General features: G+C 39.0%; 1 protein-coding gene across 3 annotated transcripts in view; it reads right to left on the reverse strand.

Annotated features, from left to right (window-relative positions):
- Window positions 1–15,689, reverse strand: part of FRMD6 (FERM domain containing 6) — an 84,038-nt gene that overhangs the window by 28,196 nt on the left and 40,153 nt on the right. For 2 of the 3 annotated variants that reach the window (XM_053474914.1, XM_053474912.1), the window contains exon 1: window positions 739–878. The exons of the other annotated variant lie outside the window; for it this stretch is intronic. The gene's annotated coding sequence lies outside the window, so the exon portion shown is untranslated. Of the gene's footprint in view, window positions 1–738; window positions 879–15,689 lie in introns of those variants that run through there. 3 annotated transcript variants of the gene reach the window in all.

A 15,689-nucleotide genomic window follows, 5' to 3' on the forward strand; every position in this document is an offset into this window, starting at 1 on the left:
GCAAAGATCGCATCTGATTAGGACAGCTAATTCCCAGACATTTACACTTTTTTTTTAAAGGACATTCAGACATAATCTTTCATTCCATCAATATCTGCCGGCAGGAGTTATAAACAGTTGCATACAATGGAGCCAAATGCCATTCCAGCAGTGCCTGGACTCTGTATAACAGAAAGCGCAGCCAAACCAACCCATCAGCCTAATTATACCGGTGCCCTCTTAGACAGCCTTCCACATCTAGAGACGTACCCCTGACCGCAGGTCTCTGGAAGACTTTCTGTGGTCAAATCCAGGGCATGACAAGTTTAACAGAATTCTTCCCCAAAAAAGGGAGAAAGGTCATGAAAAAAAATTAGCCCTTTAAATATCAGACAGGCTACACGACCCACATAATCTTAAAAGAGGAGTTTATATATAAAGCGGGTCACAATCACGAGATTGACATTATGTTAAATAAATTGTGTTCTTTTGACAAAAGTGCCAGTGATCAGACTTCCTGCAGTTCTCCTACAATGTGTTACGAAGCATATTATTATTATTATTGATTTATATAGCACCATCATATTCCACAGCGCTGTACAATGGACATAACAAGTAGCGCGTAATGTAACAATCTCGATTTACAGAAACAAAAGGTAAGACGCCCCCTGCTCAAATGAGCTTACAATCTAGAAGGCACTCGGCAGTGAACAGGCATGGATGCAACCCGGTATATTCATGCAAAAGATGCTAACTTACTTTGTTCCTAGTTCTGAGCCGAATGTATAGCCACAAGAATACGGCGATCCTTAAGGTGCGCAGCGTCAATGTATAGATTAGAAAGTTTAGAAATCCAGCAGATTGTAGAACCCAGGCTGAGGATCGCTCTGCCTGCTTCCCTTCCTGAAAGCAGAATGAACATTCTACATTCTCTGGATCCCTGATGATTATCCCTCCCCAGCCTCTCTGCCAACACCCTCCCACTTCCCTCCCTTACTGCAATCCGAATCTCTGGAATGAAAGCGTGCCTCCACTCTTTTTTTTTTCTATTTTTCACTGAAGAATGCTTTATTGAAAAGGAACAGAAAGAACAAAATTCTAGTTATTAATTTTATTATCACCTTTTATTTCTATAGCGCCAACAATTTACGCAGAGTTTCTAGCAGTACCTGCATTCAAAGGGTCTGACGACACTGGAACGGCAGACTAAGAGAAAGCGATCCGTCGCGTAAAGACGATCCGTCGCGTAAAGACGGTCCTGCCTATACGCTTACAATTGTAAAACATGTAATAATAACAATTTGGAGGGATAAGTAACATAGTGTCTTTAATTTGATACACAATAAAACACAAATCCCGGTTCTTTTTTGTATTTAAATAATACTCATGCGTATACTATTTAAATATATATATATATTTTTATTTAAATAATTCCAAAATTCAAGTGACCCAATAGAACAAATCCGAAATTCTAAGACGTCCGAAAACACTTTTCTGTAAACAAACATATTGGGCATTTCCCCATCTGCCAGATGACTCTGCTGGCTGGTAAACCCTTGTGATATTTTTCCAGATGTGAATATAAATCTGCCTCCCAGCATCCGAGACATTTCTGTTTTAGAAGGTGACACTTTTTATGTGACTTTGTGACCCATGGATATTGGGTTTATAACTGTGTACGGCTTTAGAAGAATGTATTTTATTTACACAATTTTGTTTATAAACGCACTTCCTGCTGGTTGTTTACACACATCATAGGGATACTTTGGACTGTAGAACACTGTGATACACCCAGCAAGCATTCTGACTTCAGGGGAGGAAAAAGGGACAAAGGATTATTTTGTCTGGAGGAGGGACCGTCCTTCCTATTGCGGGAGATTTGCTGTGTACGTGTATGGGTGTTTATTATATTGTAACCAAAGACTTGTTTGCTGTCTGTAAACTTTCACTGAATATTTTTTTTTTTACAAAAATATGTCACACATACCCATATCTGGGCATATCTGCTTTTTGTTAAAAAATGAGCTTGAACCCCAAAGACCTCCTCACTAAACTTGCCATTTACAATAAATCAACCTTTATATGGCATTTACAATAATAATAATTGATAAACAGTGAAGAAATAACTAATTCGGGGGCTGCCCTATCATGTTCTTATTGTGTGTCCCATGTTTCCATGTGCAAATATACAACTGTTGTTAAAACTCCGGGGATAATGAACCTTGAGAGGTCGAGGACTCCAGTGTTCTTCTGTGGACCTCATGCATAAACTACTTGATCTACCAAAAGGTTATTTGTAACCCGTAGTACCAGGAAAGAAGGAAAGACATATATATATATATATATATATATATATATATATATATATATATATATATATATATATATATAATTTTTTTTTATTTTTTTTTTGAAGTAGATGCTCAAGAAGTAGAGCCAAGCAATGATGGGAGTTGTATCTTAACAGCAGCTGGTGGACCGCATGCAGTTCATCCCTGTGATTGCATTAGAAATAGTATGATAATAGATCTTTCCCATTACCTTTCTATCCCAAGTACTAAGAACAAACAGCTCTTACCAGAACCGGGCGTAAAACGAGCCCCTAAGGATCAGCATGGAGAGAATAACTTACACATAGGTAACGTAACCATGCCACTCTTCTAACTGAATATATAACTAATTTACATACATGCTCTGTTAGGCACACGTTCCATAAGTGTTTGTAGTAAAACCTGCGATCTAGGTCTGGAATGGCCATTGGGCAAATGGCTGGTGTGCTGCTGCCCAATAACTCCCACCTTCAGACCAGTCAGCCAGCCGGTGTATTAAAGCAGTGTGGGTCCGCCGGCTTTATACTTGTAGCCACACACGGTGGCACCTCTACATCTAACATAGAAAAATAGAATTTGAAGGCAGATAAAAAAGCATTCAGTCCATTTACACTGCCCATTTTACCCAGCTGTGAAGACTGATTTAAAAATACTGCATGTAGTAACATGTATCTACAGGTAGGCTGGCCATCTGGCACACTGGGCAAATGCCCGGTGGGCTGCTGGCCAGTAGGGCCAGATAATTACTACAGCTTTAGTGGCAGATCGTTAAATATGGTTTGGACCACTATATTACTGGCCCATTCTACCCTGGTTGCCAGCCATACCAGGTATGGTGGTAGCCTCTCTGGTGGCTTTGGTCTCATACAACTGAAGTGATAATAAGATCTCAAAATGAGCTAAGCAATCTAAAGTATGTTTTTGCACATTTGATATAGAAAATGTTTAGTATTCAGCCTGATATCATATTCTGGGAAAAAAAGCAGATGGAAAAATCATACTTGAAGGGAAAGTATTTATTCTCCTTGGAACTTCTTGAAGACGGAACAAAGCACCCCTTCTATTTTTAATGCCATACCCAAACAAAGAATTTTCTTCTTATTAATGATCCTTTTCATGCTGGGCGCAGCAAGTATCCAGCGCTCAAGGAATCCAAGTCATAGTAAGGGAAAATTTGCATTGCAGTTGTTTGTTTATCTATCATTAACCCATTGAGCGTGGAATGCATTGTAACAGAATGAACTATTAACCCATGCAGAACTGAGACACATTAACACATGGCCTGGCTGGACGTTCATTGCCTTATCTAGGGCAATTGAGCTCCTTATCCTAGGTGATAGAGAATGCTTATTAGTTTATTACCTAAGTTTATTAGTCTTGTAAATAACCAGGGTCCTCAATAACTCAAATATAATCAAGACTCTTTATATTTCCTGAAGACAGTGATGTTGTTGATTTTCCAAGCTGAGATATATTTAAAGGGACAGTAATAGCTTATAACAAATAAACCCAACAGCATGTGATATAATACAAAGCTTCAGGTGGCTGGGTCATGAAACTGGTCTGAGCCATTGGCCCCATACATCTTCTCAGTCAGGGCATGTTTAGTATTGTCCTGGTGCGCAGTGGTGTATTTACCCTTGGGGACGACCTATAGCAGCGCCCCAGTCATCTTCACCTTTGTGGTCGGATTCCCTGAAAATATGACGTCATATCTGGACGTGCCTTACCTTATGACACGCAGTGCCTTTTAATGAAGTCTATGGAGGCTGTGCCGGCTCAGAACAGCCTTCATAGCATAAATAGGTCAGTTGGGGTAATCAGAGATTGTAACCGACCTATTGTTCGGGGGGGGGACACTGGACACCTGCCCCCCTGTTTTGTAGCAGGGGGACTCCTGACACCCAGGACCTGCCACCGTAGGATATGTCACTGCCTATGGGTTTAAATCTGATTCAACTCACACATATAATCCTTGCACCAGGTCTTAGTACCTTGTTTGTTTTAATGTGCTTTTGGCTGTTACAACTCACCAATATAATTTTATGGTTTTTGCAAACTATAAAAGATGTTGAATAGGTGCACTAAATGTGATCAATGAATATAGAATGTTTTAGAATGCTCTATTGCTTAATTTAAAGTTGCTTCCTTGTTTGATTTTTTGACAGGGATAGGACAAAGTTCAAGAAAGTCACACCGAAGCTGTTGAAAAATTGAATTCATTGCTCTGCTTGGAAGATGGTTATGTTGAATAAGCACCAACAATCACAAAACAACACATGATGAGCATTTCTTATTTCACTCCAACTCTTTTTCAAAGTTTCTAAAATTGCAATCAGCAAACCCTTTGTATCAACTGCTTGCTATTTGCGGATCATTTCTGGAAACCATAGCATCTAACTATTTTTGCTAATGAAGTCATATTCAGATTTAAAATAGTTTTGTTAGTCCCCATGCATTGTTTTCTGCATTGCAAACTTTAGTTTGGTTAGTGAATTTTAGACCATTGTTTGTTCATTGGGGTCTATAAGCAGGGCTACCGTCAGGGATGGTGGGACCCCTTTGTTCGTAGGAAGGGGCAAGGGGGGTCCTGCTGTCCCTCATGCTTATGGCCTTAGAATGTGGGGTGTTGGATTATGATGTCATATCTTAGCACTTCCTTTCATTCAAAGACCACAATTGTGAGGTGGAAGTATGGTAAGCTGCAACACCGCAGAGCACTCCTATGTCCAGGCCCTGGGGCCTCACTTACCCTGGATTCTGGGATGCCTAAGGGTAAGTAAGGCCCTAAGGGGCATCCTTCTGTCCCTTCTTTTGCCAAGTCGTAGGGACAGATAGTAATGTCCTCCACCACAACTTTTGTTCATCAGTTCATAAAATGTGCCATTAATCTGGTATGAGCCTTCTAATAAACACTGCCGGTGAATAAACTCATTTATAAGCAGTTTAGTCTCTAAAACCGAAGCTGAGGTCATCTCATAACGCATACATTTCAGTTTATTTTAATAGCGTATTTACTAACAAACCCTACTTGGGCATGCCAGGGCACAAGAACAATAAAGAGTCACAGCTTTATTCTGGGCTGGGCAGAGAGTTAGGTACCCGTGGGTGAATTTTTGGCACATTCAATCAGACTCTTTAAGCCTTTCCTCATTTGCATAGTTCCATCAGCGTTAAAAATTGTTACAAAATACTTAACAGAAAAACAAGACAAGGCGTCTATTGTGATGATGAAAAATTGTTGGAGGCCCAATTGAAGTCTGTACATTAAATAACCAAACAAGAAATGATGCTTTTCTGTAGAGCTATTCCTATGCCAAATGCTACCCGAGGCAAGAAGAAGTCTAAATCAGTCTTCCCTTATTGAACACTCCAGCGTGATGTCGTCATGATGTTACTTGGTAGGTACCACAACCATCTCTTCCCAAAATATTCTCATTACTCCTTAATTTATAAGCAGTAGGCCACCGGTTGTATATGCCCAGCCACAGCATTAAAATGTAACCTGCGCCTGCCCGTATCCTAAAGTACCAAGGGCCATCTAGTCACCCTAAGTGACAGTACTATCTTCTGCCCATTGCAGCTGCAAACACCCAGGGGCTACAGTGACCCGTGTTACTCCCCTGACTTCCATTTTTATGGCTCACTGCTGAATAGCTCTATAAATTGTTTTAAAAAAAACAAAAAAAAATTGATCATTCATAGCTCAGAAAGCTGTTTCCAGCAATTTTTGTTTCTTTAAAGAATATTTTTTTCCTTCCAATGACTTCCAACGGTATGTTTTTCGTACACTCAGCAGCACACAAGGCCTCCTCTCGCTTTTCGGTTTAAATGTATTTTCCCAGCTGGGATTAAAACAGGGTAATTGTATATATGTATATGTAACAGCTTAAATCGATTCAACGTCTCTCTCTAGACATAAAAAAATGTCCAAATCACTTCTGCTGGGAGGCTGTCCCATTTATACCACCCTCTCAGTAAAGTAAAATTTCCTTATATTGCTATAATTTGGGGTGTATAATGTGCTAAGAAAGGGCTGAGCCTGGACCCCTGTTTCTTCTTTATAACATGGACTGAGGAAAATGAAAAAAAGAATGCTAAAGATGTAGTTTTAGGGGCATTAGCAACAAGGGATGATGGTGTGTAGAAAATGTCCCGCCAAGTATCCCCTCTACCTAGAGCAGTATGTGATCATGGCTGTGAATGGGACGGTTATATGTAATCCTGCATGATTTACAGATCCATACATGGTTGGGATATTGGAGGAAAATTCCCTGACTCATCAAAAAAGAACTCTTACAAGCAGTCAGTTACCTATATAGAATTTGTTAGAGGAACATATATACCCTATAAAAAGAACAAAAGGGACCGATATTTCTCCAATTAATTGAAAAAGAATGCCTACTTTTCTTAGCTCTGGAAATGTATTTGGCATACAAACTAAATAATGTTGGCCGGGCAATTGTAATAACTTTCACCTTGACAATAAATCCCGCCGGGTACTGTCACTTCCATTGAAAATGATAACTAAAGGAAACTCGCTCCATTTCCTGCACACATGTAGTGATATCATCAGCGAGGAAATGACTTCATTTTTAACACTTCCCAGGAACACATAGTAAACAACAACACGATGAGGTAGACGGCAATGGGTAGAGTGATTATCTCATCTTGTGGCACCAAATAAACCTTCTTTCCTTTGGTGGGATGAAGCTTCTTCAGTTTCTATGGCAAGGGTGCAAGGTTTTGTATCACATGACAATTATGAGTAGAGAATTATTTATCATAAAGGATTGGCATTCACCAGTAATAGGAGTGATGACCCTAATTCTGCATTTGTTATAAACGTGTTATATTCATCAAAGTGGAACAGTTTTAAAAATATATATATATATATATAATCTGATAGAACAGTCCTCACGCTCAACATGAGTGGTCTAATGATCTAAACCAGCTTAGGTAATAAGACATTTGGCATAATAAACTCTTGTGAATGATTCGCTCCTGATCACTACACATTCTCAATACGGGACTGCATAGGAAGCCCATGCATTGGAAAGGCCCAGAGAGAACCAAGTCACAGTGTAAATGTTCGGTGGTCCTTGTTACTGAAGACACCCCAGGGGAAATAAGTGGAACAGGAAATAATATTTTCTGTCCCTGTAATGGGCCAGAAAGCAGCCTAGGAGTATTGGCGGATCCAGGAAGGTCAGTGTTACCTTTTTTTATCTTCCTAATTTTCAGGAGGAGGCAGAGTTGTGAAGCCTCAAAGACAGTTCTCAAAGACAAGCCGAGGCTTCGCAAGGTAAGTTACCTGTGCTTGGGTATTTATGTCTGTCTGTTTGGGTATGTTAGTGTGTATCTATGTATGTATGTATGTCTTTCTGTCTGAATATGTTAGTGTGTGTCTGGGTGTGAATATGCAATGCGGGTGAAACCAGCTCAATACAAGCTTTGACTTGGTCATAATATATATTTCTAGATTGTAAGCTCATTAGAGCAGGGCCCTTCTTACCTCTTGTTTCTGTAAGTCAAATGTTTATGTTATGCACTACTTGGTATTTCCTGTTTATCCAATAATAATAATACTAACCATAATATATCAAATATGTTATCCACTTTTTTTTTCATTAAATATAACATAGTTTAACAATTTGTTCTTCAGCGGCCCTTAGCCCTTAGCCTGACAATCTGTTGGATCACACTGGTCTCATACTATCCAGTTCCAACACAGCTACTTTGATACATCTGGTGGTTGTGCTAGCGGGCTGCATCACAAACAGTGCAAGTGCCCTTGTTCGGTGCGTCCCAATAGTGTCACATGGTCATACATGGAACATCAATTCTATACGCTAACAAGGGATGACTTGTAAAAGGCTCTACAGTGAATCATGCTGCTGAATAGAATGAGAAACAGTTAGTAGTACTGTACTAAAGTAACTTTACTGGATACAAGTTAAAAAGATGCAGAGCTAAAAATACAGATCCATATATATCCTAAAAGTCAATAACCCCTGTCACTACAGTTCCATGGGTGGTCCTCCCAGGTGGTTCAACTGGACACCTGGACACCTTTCACCATTTTTCCAGATGTTTTTGCCTTCTACAATGTTGTGTATGTGTTTGCATGAAGGTATAACAGCTTAGATAAGTTAAATCAATGTTTATACGCTGGAACTAGAAGATGCTTACCCAGAACACAAAGAAAATGGCAATGAGAAACATGTTTTAGATAATAAACTCAGGAGCGCAGGGTAATCTGGTTCCATGTATACCAAAAGCTGTCTATGCAGATGAATGTTTCTCTAGAATGTAGACAAAGCTGGTAAACTGGCTGAATATTCAAGAACAGGCATTTAATGTTATTCGAACTCAAAGGGCCTCATTACACTGGAAATCTTGAATCATAAGTGACAATCCCATGTGTTCAGCTGTTCATGAGTAAATAAAGTACAGATCCAGCAGGTGGCTGCCTTCTGGAGAGCAGGATCATTAACTTTTGTTATAGATGATTCTGTCCTGCTGATTGCGTTTGTTTGTGAAATAACATAATACATCTAAACTACAATCTGTTCGTAGATATTCATCATCATTGACAGAACAGTATCTTCTTATAAAGGCTAGGTACATAAGATTACAATGTCGGATTTAAAGATTCTGGGACTATACAAGTTTTCCTTTCACTACAAAATTACAGTGCTCTCTGAAATAGTGATTTCAATTACTTAGAATATACTCATAAGTTTGTCAGAATGGTGATAAGTAAGGAAGGCGTGCCACCTATACTACCTCCACACTCTGTACCCATCAAACGAGGCGCCTACTATATACTTAGTATTGCCTTACTTATATACATGATTTTAAGTAGGAAAAATTAAGGAAGAAAGGGAACAAAATGATAAAATTATTGGAATAGCATTGAATAAATAAAAGAGGTCTTGTGGTTTGGCCGAAAGTCTGTCTAGTGATAGCATACCTGGGAACATCCAGGCTACGGCTACTTAGAGCCCTTCCTCTTCGAGATCCGCGAGGGCAGGCTCACTATCATCAGTGTGCAGGGCTGATGATGTTGTGGGCGGAGCTAGCCCCAAACGCATTACATTTGTAAAGGGTAGGAGGGGAATATGGGTGTGGAGTGGGGCATGTCTAAACGCTGCTCTGCCCACATCATGGAGATTTTGTGATTCAGAGATCGGAAGAAGTGGCTCTTCACCCAGATTACAGTGATGAGCACTAAAGCTCGCTCTTAAAACACCTAAGCTGGACATTGTTCTTGCACAATTCTCTATCTGATCCATCAAAGAACTCCAAGCAAAATGTGTGAGAGCAAAAGTGATCAATGACTTACAGAGCTAAATATAACCTCAATGTTATATACTATGCCAGGCAATATTTTTCTATATAGAAAAGTGAAGGAATGCTTATTATAGCACATTTCAATGTGAGACATTATTTAAAACATTATGTACAGGCGTCCACATGTTACATTTTTATACTTACATTGCCTTGCGCCGCAGGACCTGATGTACTTTTTCTTTCCATGTTTATCCATATGATTGGAGTTTGATTACTCCACCTTCATATATTTCTTAAAGTTAATCTCTATATATTTTTGTCTACTTTTGGGAATACTCAACGAGCCCATGAATCACTGTTAGCATGCAACCCTATCGGCCACCAAGCATTTGCCCCGGTGTGTCTACTCAACTTTAAGGCCTGAAAAACAGTGATGGTGACCCTTATCTGTAAGGTCAGTTCACTGGTACTCCGTAATTATAGGCTTCTCGGTTTCACTGAATTGATAATTGTCTGATCCACGTAACTCAAAATGAGCCCAGAATGGGACCTTCTCAAATATTTACCATATGATGGCTGTCAGAAACATTTTTATGCAATCAGTATTCAAAAAGGTAAGTGCTTGCAGGTAATTTTGGAGAAAAACAGTAGTTTCTACTCTATGACTTCATTATATATATATGAAGACCCAACCGCAGGAAGATTCTCCCGCAGCAAGGACTGAGCTGGCCTATATGGTATATAGTTTAATGGGTGAAGGAACTTTCAAGAGATCTCACTGGTATGGCAATGCCTTTTGTAAGGCTGTAGTTTCCCCGTCTTAATTTGCGGTGATGGCACGCAGCTTAAAACAAACTTTTCAGCAAACTCCCACTTTAGTGAATTGATTCTGCAATGTGTGCTAACCCACTAAAAATCATTCCTAAAGCAAACACTAACGTGTTAGCTCCCGTCACCAAAAAAAATGTAATACTTTAACTGCTTAAAGTATTTTATGTAACACAGCAGCGCTTTCATTATTGGTCTTGTGTCCAAGGCATGTTGGATGTAACAAATATAGAATTTGATAGCAGGTAAGAGCAACGTGGCTCATCTAATCTACTAGCTATTCCTATCGGTTCTAAGATCTCAAAACTTATTTATTCAAGGTATGTTTATATTGAAATTCCCACATGGTGTTAACTTCGACCACGAAAGCTATAAAAAACATAATAGCACACATTTCCCCCCCCCCCAAAAGGACAGTTAGGAGCAGGAGGACCTGCTTTAGGATTGCTTAGCCGACCTGGCTCTGGACATGTTTTACATGTTTCTGGACAATGTTTTACTATTTTATGTGTACGTAATGAAAATCACATTCCCATTACATTTGGTGGGGGTATGTTTACTGGGAACGTGTCTCCTTTAAACATATCTAAGATATCTTCAGCTCTCAAGCAGGCACTTCAGTGGCTAAACCAATAATTGGTAACAGGTCTAGCACTGCCATCAGGTCAATCTATGTTGTTTTAGTATCTCGGGTCAAGTGAGCTTTTCCTGGGTGGCAAGGGTCTGTGTTAACGGAGCATCTCCAGTCTCTGACCTTGCTCCTCACAAAGTGCAGGTCCTCTATATCCAGGGAACAAAGTTGTATCTGGACGCTATCAAAGTCTTTGTACAGTGCATGGTCGCAGGGCAAAACACAGACAGATTTGTTCATGGAGAGACAGGGATCTTATACATTATCATTTGAGTAAAATCATCAGGTATAATACACTAACTTAAAAGAAAAATCCTTCCACAGCCCTGATTGGCAGTAGGACATAGAAGAGTGAGCAGGGACTATGTCACCCTCATAATCTGGTGGTTCACCTTAGAATCTTTGCGTTGAGTGAAAATCACTCAACGTTTAAAAGCATTTTGATCCTTGAATTTACATATTCGCTGCGCGGTGTCATGGTCAAAAAAGAAAAATAATGTCGTTATATATGAGTATTCATTTGTGTAGACAACTGATCATCCATTCTCTCCACTTCTGGAATTCTGTCACCATGCATAATTGGCACCTCATGACACATCAAACAATGTTGAATATTGCAGTGTTTGAAAAATTTGTCTACAGAAACAAGAAAACTTTCTGCCAACTAGACCATTCTGTTTCTTGCTATGGTTTTAAGACCAGATTTCTAAATCTGTGCTGGAAACACGTTACGTGCATATCTCGAGTTTCGGTATCTAGCTAGCTATACACTTTCATAAGGGTGGATTGTAGGTTCAAACTCAATACTGTGTTATTGATTATGTAAAATTGCATGCATTGCTTTGTAGTAGAGGAAATATTTTTAGCTATATTTTTAAATAGATTTAATATGATGTACTAAGGGATTTTAACTAAATCTTTCTGGATTTTTATGATGACTATTCAATGAGTCAGTGCAAATCCTGACATGTACAGTAATCTTCTTTCCCTATAGCAAGGAAGGGTTTACTTATATTAGCTGCAAACTGTCATCCAGCGTACACGTCAATAACTGTGACGCACCTCCAAAATACATGGAGATTTAAAAAGAATTGGCCAGAATAAGCAAAATAAATTATGACAAATATATTACGGCATTAGGGTCTCATCTGGCCATATATTTATATTTATCTACTTTCCTTCCTGTTTCTAAAAAATATTATTTTGGTCAGTAGTTACTCATGATCTGCCCCTGAATCTCATGGCACCATGGGAAATATGTGGAAGTGTTGATGTGCCAAGTGTCTTTTATTTGTCCCCAAACAGATTCATGACTTACTCACCTGGGGCTGTTTTCCCCACATCGGGATATGTCGCCCTCCTTCCCTCCCAGGTGACAGGAAGGGTTGGATCTTCTAAGTCTCCCTCTAATGAAGGAAAACACTGAAAAGGCCAAAAGGCATAACCCATTCCCCCCACCAAAAACAGAGTCTTCAGGGACCAGGCTCCACTTTGCCATTTTCAGTGCAAAATCAAAAAACATGAATCGATTTCCACAAAAAAAAAATGCAGAAAAGCAACTCAAAATAGTGCAAGAGAACTTCTTGGCCACAGTCCATGGCTGGAGTTATACACATTTAGGGTAGATAAATAACAAAAGTGAAATGAAGGGTTCAAAGCACCTCCACAATAATACACTACAGTGTTAAGCACTGACCTAACTGGGGGGCTCCAAACACACCTTGGGCTTCAATGCTGCCCCAAACCTTAAGGCCAGAGGACCAAGTGTTTCCCGTCTCACATCTTTGAAAGGTTTATGATGATGAATTGATTGTGAGCTTCTCCTGCCTCACTGTTGTAAGTGGCGTTTGCGATAACATTTCTATTTACCCCCTAGTGTGACACATAGTATTGTGTTTGGTCAGTATGGGAGTTATATACATGGAGCCAGAATCAAAAACATTACTATGCAGGTGTTGTCCACTTTGCAAAAAATCCTGTCATATTTTTAAATTCTGAAAGAATGACAGTGATGGTTCTGGAATTTCTAATTACAAATGCATATTTCACAAGGTCAAACATGTGACCTTCAAAATTAAGTAAACACTTGCCTTTATTGCCCAGTCAATAAGTGAAGTATTTTACTCTTCCGACAGATGAAAGTGATATGTTAGCTACGGTTACCATGGGAAAGACAAACAGCTAGTAGCGCTAATCCAGGCAAGAATTCAAACCATGCTAAACCTTACCAACGATAACCAATGCCAGAGCATACATCAGGACAACTTAATCAAGCTAAATAACTATTCTGGAACCAGCGTATTTCATATTTGGAGGATAAACTGCCTCTTCTAAATATGTAGTTTTTATAGTAGAAATAAAGGTCTTCAGCCAATACGATGTTACCATTAAAACACCTTGCTAGCACCGTATATTTTGACATTAATAACAGAAATAGAGGTGTGTATAGGTGTTTAAATACGCATGGGAAAGGCCGCATTTTCCTCAATATTTCCTCTAGGGGAGAAACATTGCTTGTTCAGGTCAAAATATTTATTTTCGATATTATGAGATGCTTCTTGTCACATGAAGCAATAAGAAGTCTTATACAAATTAAGATGGAGCTATTTTTGTATTTTTTTGTACGAATGAGAGCTGCTGATGTGGATACTTTATGTATTTGGGGATAGGTGGAAGGAATAGATGATTCCATAGAAGGCAGGAGAAGAGGATGATATTGTATCAGTCATAATAGATGGGAAAAGAGAGGAAAAGGGGATGACTTTGAGAGGCATTAATGGAATGTAAGGTTGATTATTGCAGATTGTGAATGACATACACAAAGTATGTGCAGAAAATGAAGGTTTATGGTATTGGTGATCTAGAAAAGGTAGTCAGTGATGTATCCTGCCCTAAGGCGGCAGGTCCAGGGGTGCAGCAGTCCCCTGGTACAAAACCGAGGGGCAGATCGTCCTCTTGGAGGAGCAAGCCCCCCCCCGTGTCCTGCTGCAAATGGGCCGGCTGCAAAGGAGATCTTTGACCTCCTCAACTGGGCTACTTACGCTATGGAGGTTGTACCAGCTCAGCACAGCTCCATAGACATAGCGCACACGGATATGACTTCATGACGTCTCTTATTGTACTTAGGATGCCAACCATTTTTTGGGAATAAGCTGGAAAGGCTAATTTTTAAAAAGAATTGGAGGAAGTGGAATGGGGATAATAACATGATACCGAAGCTTATAATTGTGAAATAATGGGGTGATAATACTCTAATTAAAGTAAGGAACAAAAAATACATTGAAGTTCTTTTTTATGATGAGCAAAAGTATAAATGTTTATGCTTTGCCATAATACAGAATATATTTGCTATGTTCTGTAGTAATACCATTTTGTTCTCACTCCGATGTTACATTTCACATTCCCTTTCACAGCCTAGAGCTTTGCTGCAAGCATTGCCAGCCCTTGTGACTTTGTCATCATCCTCACCAAACACATTTACTTTTTTGTTTTGCTATTTTGCGGTGTTTCCCATTTCACATCTGCAAATGTTAAACGCACTAAAAATAAAGGTATGATAGAGCGTTCCAGTGAGTTGCCCGCTCTTATTTACGGTCATGTTCTGAGCAGAATTAGCGTGTCTCATTGAAAAGCTATTCAGAGATTCTGCATGTTACTGTAAACGGGGCAAAGTATATAAACTAGGTCTCTTTAAATTAAGTGGAATCTATAAATCCAACGTATGGAAGCTGGAAGAAAGTGTTTGAAATGTAGAACCTTGTAACTTTGCACCCAACAAGGCCATATTACTATATCAGAGATCCCTTGGTAGCCACAAATACTTTAAGGTGCCGTTCCTACACTGTTGAAACTTTTGTAACTAAATGTAGCATTATAACAATGTTCTTTTAATGTGATCAATCCTTCAGCGGAAAAAACAAACTTACAGATCTGCTACGGTTTATATTCAGACAGCCAATCAGTAGCAAGAATCGTCGGACCATAGAGGAGGAGGGCAGCAGGGCAGCTGCAGATTCTACCCCAGGTGGTAAACTACTCACAAAGTACTCTAAGATGCATTCTTCCTTAGTGACAACTATATTTTTATTTGAATATATATTAAATTGTAAAATTATTCATATATTTGTATTTATATTCTAGCTTATAAGGGAAACATACCCATTGTAATCAACAGAATTCAGAATGTTTCCATTTATCTTCATAACAATTAAGAATTTCAATGTTTCATCGCCCATAAAATTTCCTGCAGCAGATAAAAATGTTGCAATCCAATACATTACACAGAAATATGGGTTTCATTAATCTTTTTAGATTCTACTGATTTTCTGTTCGAAATACCTATGCGAACCAATACGGGTTTTGTGTGGGTGTGTGTTTTTAATGTAATGAATGACCAAGCTAGAAAAACAGCCAAGCAAAGCATTAGCTAAGGAGGTTTATTTATTAACCCGTGTTTACGCAATTAATTAGATTACTTCGACACAGCACTGCATTAATTTTCCTAAAATATGCTCATTTATAGACAATATATTTGGTGTTTTCTTAAAGAAGTAATATGTAACATACATATCTTCAATACAAGAGATCATTTAGGAACATTTATAAAAGTATTTATAGGGAAAATT

The sequence above is a fragment of the Spea bombifrons genome, chromosome 9 (assembly GCF_027358695.1).
Source record: "Spea bombifrons isolate aSpeBom1 chromosome 9, aSpeBom1.2.pri, whole genome shotgun sequence".
NCBI classification, from domain to species: domain Eukaryota; kingdom Metazoa; phylum Chordata; class Amphibia; order Anura; family Pelobatidae; genus Spea; species Spea bombifrons.